Raw genomic sequence first — 6,000 nt, forward strand, 5'->3', positions numbered from 1 at the left:
GGAGCAGAGGAAGCCTGAGTGAATGTATGTGTTGACATGAGCCTGCCATGTCAAGGACCCCAGAGTTTCATCAGACTCATGAAGGAACAGCAAAACCTTCCCTGAGGACGAGGCTCAGGGAGAAATGGCAAGGCCTTTCCTTTTGGTCTATGTGCAAATGTTGACACTGTGTGAAGTAAAGGTGCACCATAACTTTCTTCTCTCTGGATGTTTTCAGCTTGAATACTGCTGCCCTCCAGAGACTGCACCTACCTAGACTAGCTAACACGCCTCCTCCATCAGCTGGTGTAATAGCCCCACCTCCTTGATCAGCTATACACAATAACCTTGACTCTCTGACCAACTCTATATCATAAACATGCTGAACTTTTGCAGTGCTTTTGGTTTCTCCAGCTAAGAGTCCAGACCACCCTACCCCAACTTTCTGTCTGTGTATCTGTGTTTGTCTTTTCTCCATTCCCTTGACACCCCAGTCAGGTCTGTCCCTGGACCCCTACTAGATAAAGAGCACCCAGTTGAGTTCCTTAAAATCCTATTTGGATTTCCTCCTTCTGTTTGGAAGAGTTCTCCACCCATTAGCCTTCCATACCCTTTAGGAACCATCTCCTTTCTTTTGTACTGCTTTTCTGCATCCAACTCTGGTTATCTTAAAAGTTATTTTATAACTCAGAAAGTCTCTCAGGCTTACCAAGTGAACTGTAAATCTATCAATGACTTACTATTAACTTGTATTTTTTAATTCTAGAATTTCCATTTCGCCGGGCGTTGGTGATGCATGCCTTTAGTCCCAGCACTCAGGAGGCAGAGACAGATGGATCTCTGTGAGTTCAAGGCCAGCCTGGTCTACAGAGCAAGTGCCAGGATAGGCTCCAAAGCTACACAGAGAAACCCTGTCTCAAAAAAAAAAAAAAAAGAATTTCCATTTCAATTGCTTTTTAAAAATAATTTTATGTGTATTGGTGTGAGGGTGTCAGTTCCCTTGGAACTGGAGTTACAGACAGTTGTGGGTACTAGGAATTGAACCTGGGCCCTCTGGATCAACTGCTTTTTATTGTCCCTAAACCTTTACTGAAAGGCTCAGTTGTGCTTTTGAACACAGTGAACATAGGCTTTAAAGTCTGCTCATTATAATTCCAGCATTTAGAGCTGCAGTAGGGTTAGTTCTATTGAAGAAAGTTTTTTATTTTTTAAATATTTATTTATTTATTTATTTATTTTACAACATTCTGTTTGCATATGTGCCTGCAGACCAGAAGAGGGCACCAGATTTCATTACAGATGGTTGTGAACCACCATGTGGTTGCTGGGAACTGAACTCAGGACCTCTGGAAGAGCAAGCAGCCAGTGCTGTTAACCTCTGAGCCACCTCTCCAGCCCCTGAAGAAAGTTTTTTGCTGAGTTTTTGTTTATCTGTTCAGGGGTGAAACATTGCATTTACAAAACACCAAGAGTTCCATGAGACCAAAAAAAAAAAAAAAAAAAGCAAAAATTGTAGCAATGATTTGAGACCTCCAGAAAGTGTCTAGGTGTCTTTCTTCCAGACCTTTTGGAATGATGGGCGTAACCAGAAAGTTTACTCTGACTTCAAGGATTGAGTTAGGTGATGTGGCTCAGAGCTGTGATCCCAAAACTTAAGGAGGCTAAGGCAAGCAGATCCTGGAGAGAAGTGAGTCTAGGTTACATACCAAGGTGCTTCTCAAATCAAACCAAAGCCAAAACAAATCCATCTCAGAGACAGGACTGTTTACCTTTCATTCACAGAGGACCACGCTGCCACACCCCACGCCCTTCTAAGTTTGTTGTTTTTCAGACAGGAGTCTTGAGGTAGATTAAAAGTCAGAGAAAAGAAAACTGAAGAGTCCCCTCTGAGAATCTGGTTGAAGCGTGTCGGCACCGTCAGTAGATCCCTCCTCTACGTGATGAGGCACCAGGAAGGCTGTAGAGAGGCTGCCTGATGCACTGGGGTGACTTTGGTAGCAGGCTCCAGGGAAAGAGAGACAGACAAAGCAAGGGCCCAGCAAGCCGCCTAGAGGCAGAGACAGAGCAGGCCGTTCCTAGAGGACACTTACCGACATGGGCAAGGAGAGCTCAGTGGGTAGAGTAGGTGGAGGAGAGAAATGGAGGAATATTGCAAGTGGCCGGAGTCAGCAGAAGCAAATGATCCACGCCATGAGCGACCAGGCTATTTGGGGGGGGGGGGTGGAAGGAGGCAATGTCTATTCTGGGTTTTGACACCAAGTGTGAGCAGGAGCACAGTGAGCCTATTGAACTGGAAAGCTCCAGGGGTAGGAGAGGCTCACTGGGGATCAGACTGCCACAGCTCTTTCTCAGGGGCGAAGAGAGAAGCAACATGGCAGAAAAGCAAATGGGTTTTATATGATAGTCCAGGGCTTTGAGGCCATACAGGCTGTTTGGATGGGCTGGGAACTAGATGCCCTTGCCTGCAGTAGTCGATCTTTGGAGGAGGATTAAGGGATGTTCCTGGTAAGCAGAAACCTCCTTCCAAGAGATCTGCTTTTCTGTTAAACAGAAGCTTACATTTAGCTTCTGTTTACTCGGCCAGTGTCCGTCTGTTTGGGACGGTCACCAGCAGCACTGCCAATTTGGGGTGCTTCTTTGGACCTAACAACCTCTCTCCTGTCTTCATTTACCTTCTAAAGTTCAGCCTCTTAGTGTCTCAGCCAAAGGAAGGTTCATCAGCATCAGTTGGCAGAGATCCATCAAGGAGAAAGGAATCATAACATCCACACACTTATTTTCTATGCCCTCAAGTAGATATTTTCATATTGTCCAGTTGTCTTTGTTGAGCCAAACTGTATGGAGTTAAATTCTCCTTAATCTTCTGAACCTGGCTTTTCTGTAGTTGAGGATTCATATCTGCTTATTGGTTTTGGTAGCATGGAAATCATCTATGACCTTGATATGAAAGGCTCTGGAGCATATGATGAAAGTCCTATTGGGACAGGGGAGAGTGAAGTAGAAGGAAATCGTACTTTGAAAACTCTAAACGTTTGGCTATGAAAGAAAGCAAAGAAACAGGGCTGGGAATATGAAGCAGGATGATGAGGATCAAAGAATTCCAACGGGGAAAGATTCCAGTGCATTGTTGAACTTTTCTTTATTGAGACAGGGTTTCTCTGTGTAGTACTAGCTGTCCTGGAACTCACAATGTAGACCAGGCTGCCCTCAAACTTGTGATCCTCCTGCCTCTGCCACCTTCAGCAAATCCTACTGGGGAGCACCACCACAGCTGGCTTGTTGAACATTTTTAGTCTCCATCATAGCTACGTTTCTCCTTAGCTTCCTAAATCTGCCTCACATTAGGTTCTTTTGTTAGCGTAAGTGGGAGCCCATGAACTCACACACCCAGCAGCCTTTCTTATCAAATCCCTAGATAAATCTTCCACTCCTGTAGGATGTTGGCCGTAGAACAAGCCCCTACCTCTTACTTGATCAGATGTTCCTGTTTGTACTTCCTATCCCAGGGCTACTAGTGTCCAGCCCCTTCCACATCAAGCTGTCATATTTATTGTGTGCTAGCTACTATGCTACAAGTTGGGAGTTCTAAAATGGAAATGTAAACATGTCCCCCTCCCTCTTAGCAATACCTACCGACCCATCACCGTTTTCCTTTGACTGAAAGCTTAATTTCTTTTTAAAAATGTTATTATTTTTATCTTTTGTCTACATATATATTTGTGTATCTCATGCATACCTAATGCTCACACAGTCCAAAAGAGGACATTTGACCCTCTGCAACTGGAGTTACAGGCAGTCATGACCCACTATGTGGGTGCTAGGAACTGAATCCCTGGTCTTCTGCAAGATGAATAAGTGCTCTTAACCCCAGAGACATCTCTCTGGCCCCTGAAGGTTTAATTAACCTTTACTCCTGTCTCACTCTTCATGCCCTTGAGCCTCCTTCCTGGCAGGCTGGTTTGTGAGTTAAGGCTGGCTTGTTGGGTTAAAAAATGACTGGGCTGGGGAAGGTGTAGGCTCCAGTTGTCCAAGATTGCTCAGTCCAGGCCAGCTATTCTGATGTGAAGTACCTTGGGCTAAGGAAAGGCTGTTTCCTGTTACTGCTAGGCCCTGGGGCATCATTTGAGCTGGAACACCAGTTCTGGGAAGATAAAAGTGGTAGCAGACATCTTGCCCTGGTAAGCCAGGGCTGGGCTCTGCCAAGGCCTTTATTTCTGAGTTAGCAGCAGCTTCAGGTTTCTTCTTTTTTCCCCCTAAGAACTGAATGTGCCACGTGGGCACCACAGTAACCAGAGTCAACCTGAAAAACAATATAGGGGGTTGGGTGGGCAGTCTAACTCGCTTATGTCACAGGACTGTGGTAAGGAGTGACTCAGAGTATATGTACCATATGGCTGTGCTTGTCTCTCCATAATGTGCTTCCTATCCATCCATCTATCTATCTATCTATCTATCTATCTATCTATCTATCTATCTATCATCTATCTATGCATGCCTGTCCCTGTTTGTGCCTCTTTGTTGTATGCTGGCAGAGAAATGAGGGGACAGTCTGTACTTCATCCTGTATCTGTGAATTTCTAAATGCCATCCTCATCCTCTGCTGTGTGCCTGGATGCATCAGCAGGTCTCTGAATTCTGTCTGGGAATATCCCATGCGTGGGTTTCTGTACTTCTATTTGTGTGTGTAATTGCCCCTCATGATTTTCCATGATTTTCTCCAGTCTATTGCTTTCCCTTCACTTTAGACACTCCCTGCGCATTTCAACTCCTGTCATGAATAATAATGGTTCCACCTTGGTCTCAGGAATTAATATTTTAGGCTTAAATATATTTTAATTCTTTCATACTCTGACTCAGTGAACCTGACTTCTGCCGGGAGACGGTGGCACAAGCCTTTAATCCCAGCACTGGTGAGGCAGAGGCAGGCAGATCTCGGTGAGTTCAAGGCTAGCCTGGTCTACAGAGTGAGTGTCAGGACAGGCTCCAAAGCTATAGAGAAACCCCGTCTCGAAAAAACAAACAACAAAACCTGTCTTCCACCTCACTGAGACCTCTACCCACTTATGGCCCAATCCCCCCCCCCTTAATGTCTCAACCTGCTCCTCCTACTGTACCCAAAATTCAGGTAAGCCTAAAATGGATCACCTATAGCCATGGCTGGGGGGGTCTCGGCCTGATGAAAGCTGCTTTTCTTCCCTTAATTATAGCAATTCCTTTTCCAACCATGGCATCTTTCCATACCCCGAAACCTTGCCTTGTACTAAGTCACGATAAAGCCTTGAGGTTAAAAGGTGTGAACTTCCTCCATTTCCTGCCCCTCCCACCTCCAAATCCATCTGTGGCTGAGGCACCTTTGTTTAGTGTTGTCTTTCTTTACATCCAAGGCTAGATTCTACAGAAACAGTCCTCCCTCTTCAGGAGGAGGTAGGTCGTGGGGAATGGGGCGTGTAGCTCAATGGTAGACCAATTTCCTACACTCAAGAGGCCTTGAGTTCAGTACCTAGCATTTACCCCAAAACACACACACACAATCCACCTCGGGTCAGCCCTCTCTTCTGAAGAGAATCTTAATCCAAAGCAGTTATTATAGTCATAGGTGGAGAGGAACGATAAGGATTGAACCCAGGCTTTGTGCAAAGCTAGACTAGTGCTCTGTCTTCTACTGTCCAACATCATCAGCTCCCCAAACTAGTCATGCAACTAGGGTGCCTAAAGCTAGATCATCAGATGCCACTTAGGCACCCTGCCACTTTTGTCTCGCTTTCCACATCTGTAACATAGGATATGAGTATTCCCGACCACATCTTTATAAAGAAGAAAGACAGTGGGAAAACTAGACAGTGTCTTGGTGGCTCTGAGATCTCTCTTGCTCTTTAGAGCAGGTCTCCCTCTTCTTGCTGCAGCTTCACTCTGCTTCCTAGTCATGTTACAGAAAGTGAAGGCCCACCTCTCAGCCTGGCAGGCTGCTTTGTTTTAGAAACAATGTTCTGCTGTTACTTTTTAAAAAATTCTATTTTAGCT

Source organism: Cricetulus griseus, chromosome 2 (genome assembly GCF_003668045.3).
Source record: "Cricetulus griseus strain 17A/GY chromosome 2, alternate assembly CriGri-PICRH-1.0, whole genome shotgun sequence".
Lineage (NCBI taxonomy): Eukaryota > Metazoa > Chordata > Mammalia > Rodentia > Cricetidae > Cricetulus > Cricetulus griseus.